Raw genomic sequence first — 6,029 nt, forward strand, 5'->3', positions numbered from 1 at the left:
CGCCCTTAAGCAAAACCCTCTAAAAAAAAAAAAAAGAATGAATGAATAAACAAAATTAAAATAAATAATTCTTTTTAAAAATTAAAAAAATATATATATATAAAGAATTTTCAATGTTTTACTTTAAGAACTTCAGGGGCCAGGTGGTGGCACAGTGGTAAGACAACTGAACCCACATGGGAATGACCTGGGTTTGTGTCCTGGGCCCTTCCTGATCATGGTGGGCACACACATGTGCCCATGATCTGGGCCAGCTGGGACTGGGTGTGGATGGTGGCATAAAGACGCTGTTGGAAGTGTTTAACTTTCTCTCATGGGAGAAGTAAATAAACTGAAAAACAAAGCAGCAACAACAATAAAACCTTGAAACTCAACTCGGTCTGGTAATTAAAGGAGTCCAGTTGACATGGACTTTCAAAATAATATTTGAATGAGGGAACCAGCAGTTAGCGTAATGGCTATGTCGCTGGACTCCCATGTAGTCGACTGCGGTTCGTGTCCCGGACCCGGTGGCTTAAAACTCACGCCGGGCGCGTGTGCGTGCGTGCCCAAGATCCCGAGAGGAGAATGGAGGAGAAGGGATTGCGGCGTGACCATCCCCCCTGGGGGGTGATTTCTCGCTTTCTGTCTCTATGTCTCTCTCTGTCTGTCTGGCGAGCGCACGCGCCCTACAGTGAAAATCTCTCAAAAAAAAAATAATAATAATATTTGAATGAGAGGTAACCCTTTTAAAGCAAATACACATACAGGCCGAGTGAAGTTTAGATGGTTAACTTTTGAATACCAGCTGTCTTAGAAGTGAAATGCTGCCTGAGAAAGGAGCTTCCTGACACTCAATAAAGAAAGGGCTTTTCTGTGAATGGAAACAAACGTATTCTGAAATATGGAAACAGATACGACAAGACTCCAAACCTTAATATACACATAGAGCCTGGGTCACTGAAAATTTTCTTTCCTGTCTAATTTTAAAACTCTTGACATGTCTTCAAAGTGAAAAAGAAAGAGTTCATTACAGATATTCCAGTAAGGTTGCAAGTTCTTTGATTTTATACTTGGGAGAACTAGTTTCAAAGTAAGCTCTCAATTCAATTCTTTGAATTACACTGAAAAAGAAAACTGCACCCGAGAGAAAGGGTCACCATCTAAAGGAAGATGCTGGAAGTCCTTCTCATGGTGACTGTCATGTGAGAATGCCCTAAGACCCTAAGGTATCTTCTGAAAAAAGAAATTCTGTCTTTGTTAATGAAGCTGTGAGAAAATGGCTCCTTCATAACTGGAGAAATGTGGGACAACTATGAGGCATTTTGGAAATGTTTATCAAATTTTCATATGTATCTTCCCCCGGATTCCTGGAAATCCTGTTCAGTTTTGACTCAATCTAGAAGTTACTTTTTCCCAAAAGGAGCTGGATATAAATCTCACCCAAAACCTCAGTTTGGGAAAATGCAGAGGAATTGGTTGGAGGCAGATGGAGAGCTGCGAGTGTAGAAAGCAATACTGATTCTGAGCAATAAGAAAGTGATGACAGGACCAGCAGATGATGTAATGGTTACGTCGCTGTACTCCCACAGGGCCGACAGCAGTTTGAGAGCAGAACCCGGTGGCTTCAAAATCATGCTGGGTACGTGTGCATGTGTGCCCAAAATCCCAAGAGGAGAATGGAAGAGAAGGGCTTGCAGTGTGGCCATTCTCCCTGGGGGGTGATTTCTCACTTTCTGTCTCTCTGTTTCTCTGTCTCTCTGGCAAGTGCACATGCCGTGTAACAAAAATCTCTCTAAAAAAAAAAATGAAGCTAATGGCAAGTCCAGCACTAAACCCATGACCAAGGAGATGTTTTATTAAATATCTAGACTTTTGAGAAACTTCAGATGCCAATTTTGAGAATTCTTTTTAATGGCTTTGAGGAAGCAGTTGTTCCTGGGAAAACTAATGTGACAAAAATGAGGAAGACCAGTTAAGCCCAGAGACTATAGAAAGCGAAATCAATTGAGAATAGAAGTATTTCCTAAAAATTCCCACCACTTGTGTAGTGAGGGGACATTGAAATAGGAGGCCAGAATGCCTCTGTGCAGTAATTGATGAAGTATTAGATAGAAGTATAATTAGCAAGCTATTGGGGTTTTGTTTTGTTTGTTTGTTTTTGCTTTGTTTTTGTTTTGGTACTGTCATTCAGTCTGTTTCAATGGGTCTTAGGATTTTTTATAAATTGTTTTTAGGTTTTTGCCATAGGGTGTGTGAGCTTGCTGGAGGGAAAGTGAGAAATCACCCACCAGGAGGGGGATAGCCAATCTCTTCTTCTTCGGTCTCCTCTTGGGATTTGGGGCACACACACACATATGCCTGGTGTGATCTTACAAGCTGTTGGTCTGGGGCTCAAACAGCATTCAGCCATGTGGGAGCTTAGCACCTTAACCATCACGCCAGCTACTGGCCCCACTTGTACTGCTTTTTATAAAGCCCCAAGCCAAAGAATCCCTCCAGTATTACTGCAGATAACAATCCACGCCCAGTAGATCCTCATCAACAGTTGTAGACAGTGGCCCGTTAGGAGTGACCAGGTGACTGTGACCCCTGAAGCCTGAGACCCGAGTGGTCTGTCTGGTGTGCTGCAGTTACAACGGCCCTGGGCAAGAGTGTTTATCCCTGTAACTGGCCCCACAGGAAAACACTACTTTATGTTTGGTGTATTCTGTTCCAGAGGCAAGTGTGTATGTAATTTATTTTAGAAATAGTTTTATATAATGAATAATATTTTTAAAATTCCTGTGCTCTAAGGGCTGAACAGTAGCATGCAGTAAAGTGCAATGTTCTGTGAAGGTGACCCATAGGGAGGGTTCCAAGTTCATGTACAAGGCCTTCCTGAACAAGCTGGGCTCAGGGCTCATGCTTACCAATGATCTGGGGCTGAGGGGGCTAGGAGTGGATTAAGGCCTCAGGATGCTGTTGGAGGTGCTTGCTCTCTCTCTCTTTCTGTCTCTCTGGTTCATGGAAAAAATAAATAAGTAGATTTTTTAAAAATCATCACCCCAATATAAGGCAAGCAAGAAATTAAATTTTAAAAATGTTATGCTCTAAAGCAGTGCTTCTCTAGCATCACCATGTGTCTGCACACCTAGAGTGCTATTAAAGCACAGGTTGCTAGTTCCCACACTAGACTTTTTGACTCAGCAGCTCTGCAGTGGGGCCCAAGAATTTGCATGGTAAGCTTCCACTATCTGGAACATTCCCATGGTAAATTTTTATTCCTCGTAATGCAGAACATTTACCGTGTATTGCCAGCTGACACGGAAAGCAGGGTGCTCGTTACAACCGGCCCTACCTCTGTCCCTGCACCAAGGGCTCTTGCGACTGCTCTGCTGTCCTTCCTCCAACCTCCCAGCAACACCCACCTCCAAATCAGACTCTGAAATGAGAGCCCCTCTTGACTTTCACTGTTCTCTTTACTAATTTCTTTCTTCTCTGTCTTTTATTTCCTGGAACCTAATACATGTGAAACAATTGTGAATTATACATCACAGAGTATAATTGAGCAATTGTGTTTTAGGAGTTCAAAGATGGGGGCAGTCAAGAAAGACCCATGGTGTGATAGAAATGTAAGCATGACCTTGACAGAAGGCTGGCACTGGCTGGTCATGCAGGATACATTTCAGACCAAGGCAGCATCTTGGGCAAAGGCTCAGAGACAGCACAGGGCAGACAGGCCTGAGAGGGGGCACTTGGGAAGACAAAGAAGAAAGGTTGAACAGGAAAGGTGAGGCTGGAGAGTCAGGCAGAGTTGGGTTTACTTAGCAAAACATGGGATGGTGTTGAAGGCTTTATAGTGATTAAAAACCTGTTTTGGCCAATTCATTAGGCAATTGAGTGTGTGGGGTGGCTTGACAGTGGAGGCTACTTAGCAGGCTATTCAGGAAATTCAAACTATACGAGACAGTACTAGGCTCTTTCTTAACAACCTGAAAGGTGTGTAATTCACAGTCTAAGACATCTCTAGAAATTACTGCCTCAGTGTGTCTGGGCAAGCTGGACCATATCACATTCTGCTCATTTTTGTCGACTTTCACTGTCACTTATAGTTTTGCATATAATTGTTCTAATTGGTATATCAGGGAGGGCTTCAAAAAGTTCATGGGAGGGGCTAGCCCCACAGCCTAGTGGCTAAAGAAGCCAGATTCTACGTGGTTGACTGTGGTTCGAATCCTGGAGTGAAAAACCAGCTGGCACATTTGCACGTGTGCCTAAAATCCCAACAGATTGGGGAAATGAAGAAGAGAATGAAGTTGACCACACCCCACTGGGGGAGGTGCTTTCTCCCTCTCCCTTTCACTGTCTCTCTGTTTCTCTCTGGCAAGTACACATACTCTCTGGCAACTAAAAAACTATCTTAAAGTTCATGGAAATTGTGTATTATGAAAAAAAACTATGGACAAATTTCAAAATTTTTGCACCAAAATAAACTCATACATGAATGTCATTGTCTATGAACTTTTTGAAGTCCCTTCATGGGATATGTCTCAAAGTATTTTTTTTTCAAGCTTGAAATTGTTCTCTTTGCATCTCATAGTGTTGGTTATTACTTCCAAACTAGCCTTTAGTTTCCTTGTTCCACCTCACTTTCTCATCCCTCCAAGTTTTTTCCTTTCTGTCTCAATAACTTTTCTCATTTGTTAATCTAAACCTAAATTCTCTTTCTGTTCTTTTTCCACCCAGCTTAGTTTAGAGGCAAGCATTTTCTTTTGCCCAATGTTCAAACTCACTAAAATATACAGTGACAGATGGTTTTTTCCGTCAATGTTGGTTCCACTTAATTTATGTCAAATCTGATTCATAGATCATCTCGGAATAAAAGCAGGATATTTCCCTTGTTTGAAACACAAGTTCGTGTAACCTATGTTATATATGTAACATACACTTCCCTAGACCAGACTGGTGAAACAGCAGCATGTCTTCATCAGCAAAATAGAGACCCCAGGCATCAGATCCTGCCCAGACCCCTTCGGGCGCTGCTGCAGACCGTGTCCTTGTGGCTCCTGGCATCCTCATCTGCCCTCCTGATATCCGCCATGTGGTTCCCTCCACCCCAGCACTGGTGCGTTCATGGTTCCATCGTGGTTGCCACTCTTCCTCTCGTGATCTGCCTTCTTCCTCAGCCCCAAAGCAGACTTGCTTGGTGCTCTGTGCTTTCCAGGGTCTTTGTTCTTCATTATTGTTCCTTTCTAGGAAAAAAGCAGGAGCCCGGAGGCTGAGTGGAGGAGCAGTCACAGAGACACCTCACCTCATGGCCGTCCTTTCTTTGATGGCTTCCAAAGTGTGCAGATGAAGCACATTTCCACTCTCTTGTCAGGGAACAAACAGAATCGTGAATCACACTGTGTGATGGCTGTTGCTGATTTCATAAGCAGTGGCCAGTTTCATTGTGATTTTTATACTACACATTTTGTCTTGGGGAAATTTGGAAATGATGGGGTACAGTCCCCCGGCCCTCCTGCTTCTTAGCTCCCCTCCCCCTTAGAAGTGATACACAATGCCTCAGTGGGTCCAGGATTGTCTGTGGTTTCTGGTTTCTCAGTCAAAACTCATTCATAACTCTACGAGGTTATGCTTCGGGCTTATAGTTAGAGCAGGGGACGTAAAAGAATGAAAACACAGTAAAGGAAGACAGGATGAATAGAAGGAAGGAAAGTAAACTTTTCCTGGGAAACTGCATAAGTGCTCAGTGGAGATACTAGAGCTATAGCGTACAGTGAAGAAGGGATTAGAAAAGGTGAATACATTTCAGTTAATACTAGTTCAGGAGAAGTGACTGGGCCCAATAAAAAACAAACTAAAAGAGGTAATACCTCTGTCTGAAATCATTCCTGCCACCTACAAGAAGCCATATCCAGGAGCAAACTGGCAGTCTCCTTTGTAAGGACAATTGGGGGTGGGGGAAACAGCAGACAATATAATGGTTACGTCACTGGTTCCCATGTCCCAAGATCCCTGGAGGAGAAGGGATTGTGGCGTGGTCATCCCCCTTGGGTGATTTCTCA

Source organism: Tupaia chinensis, unplaced genomic scaffold (genome assembly GCF_000334495.1).
Source record: "Tupaia chinensis unplaced genomic scaffold, TupChi_1.0 Scaffold141305_1, whole genome shotgun sequence".
Classification (NCBI taxonomy): Eukaryota; Metazoa; Chordata; class Mammalia; order Scandentia; family Tupaiidae; genus Tupaia; species Tupaia belangeri.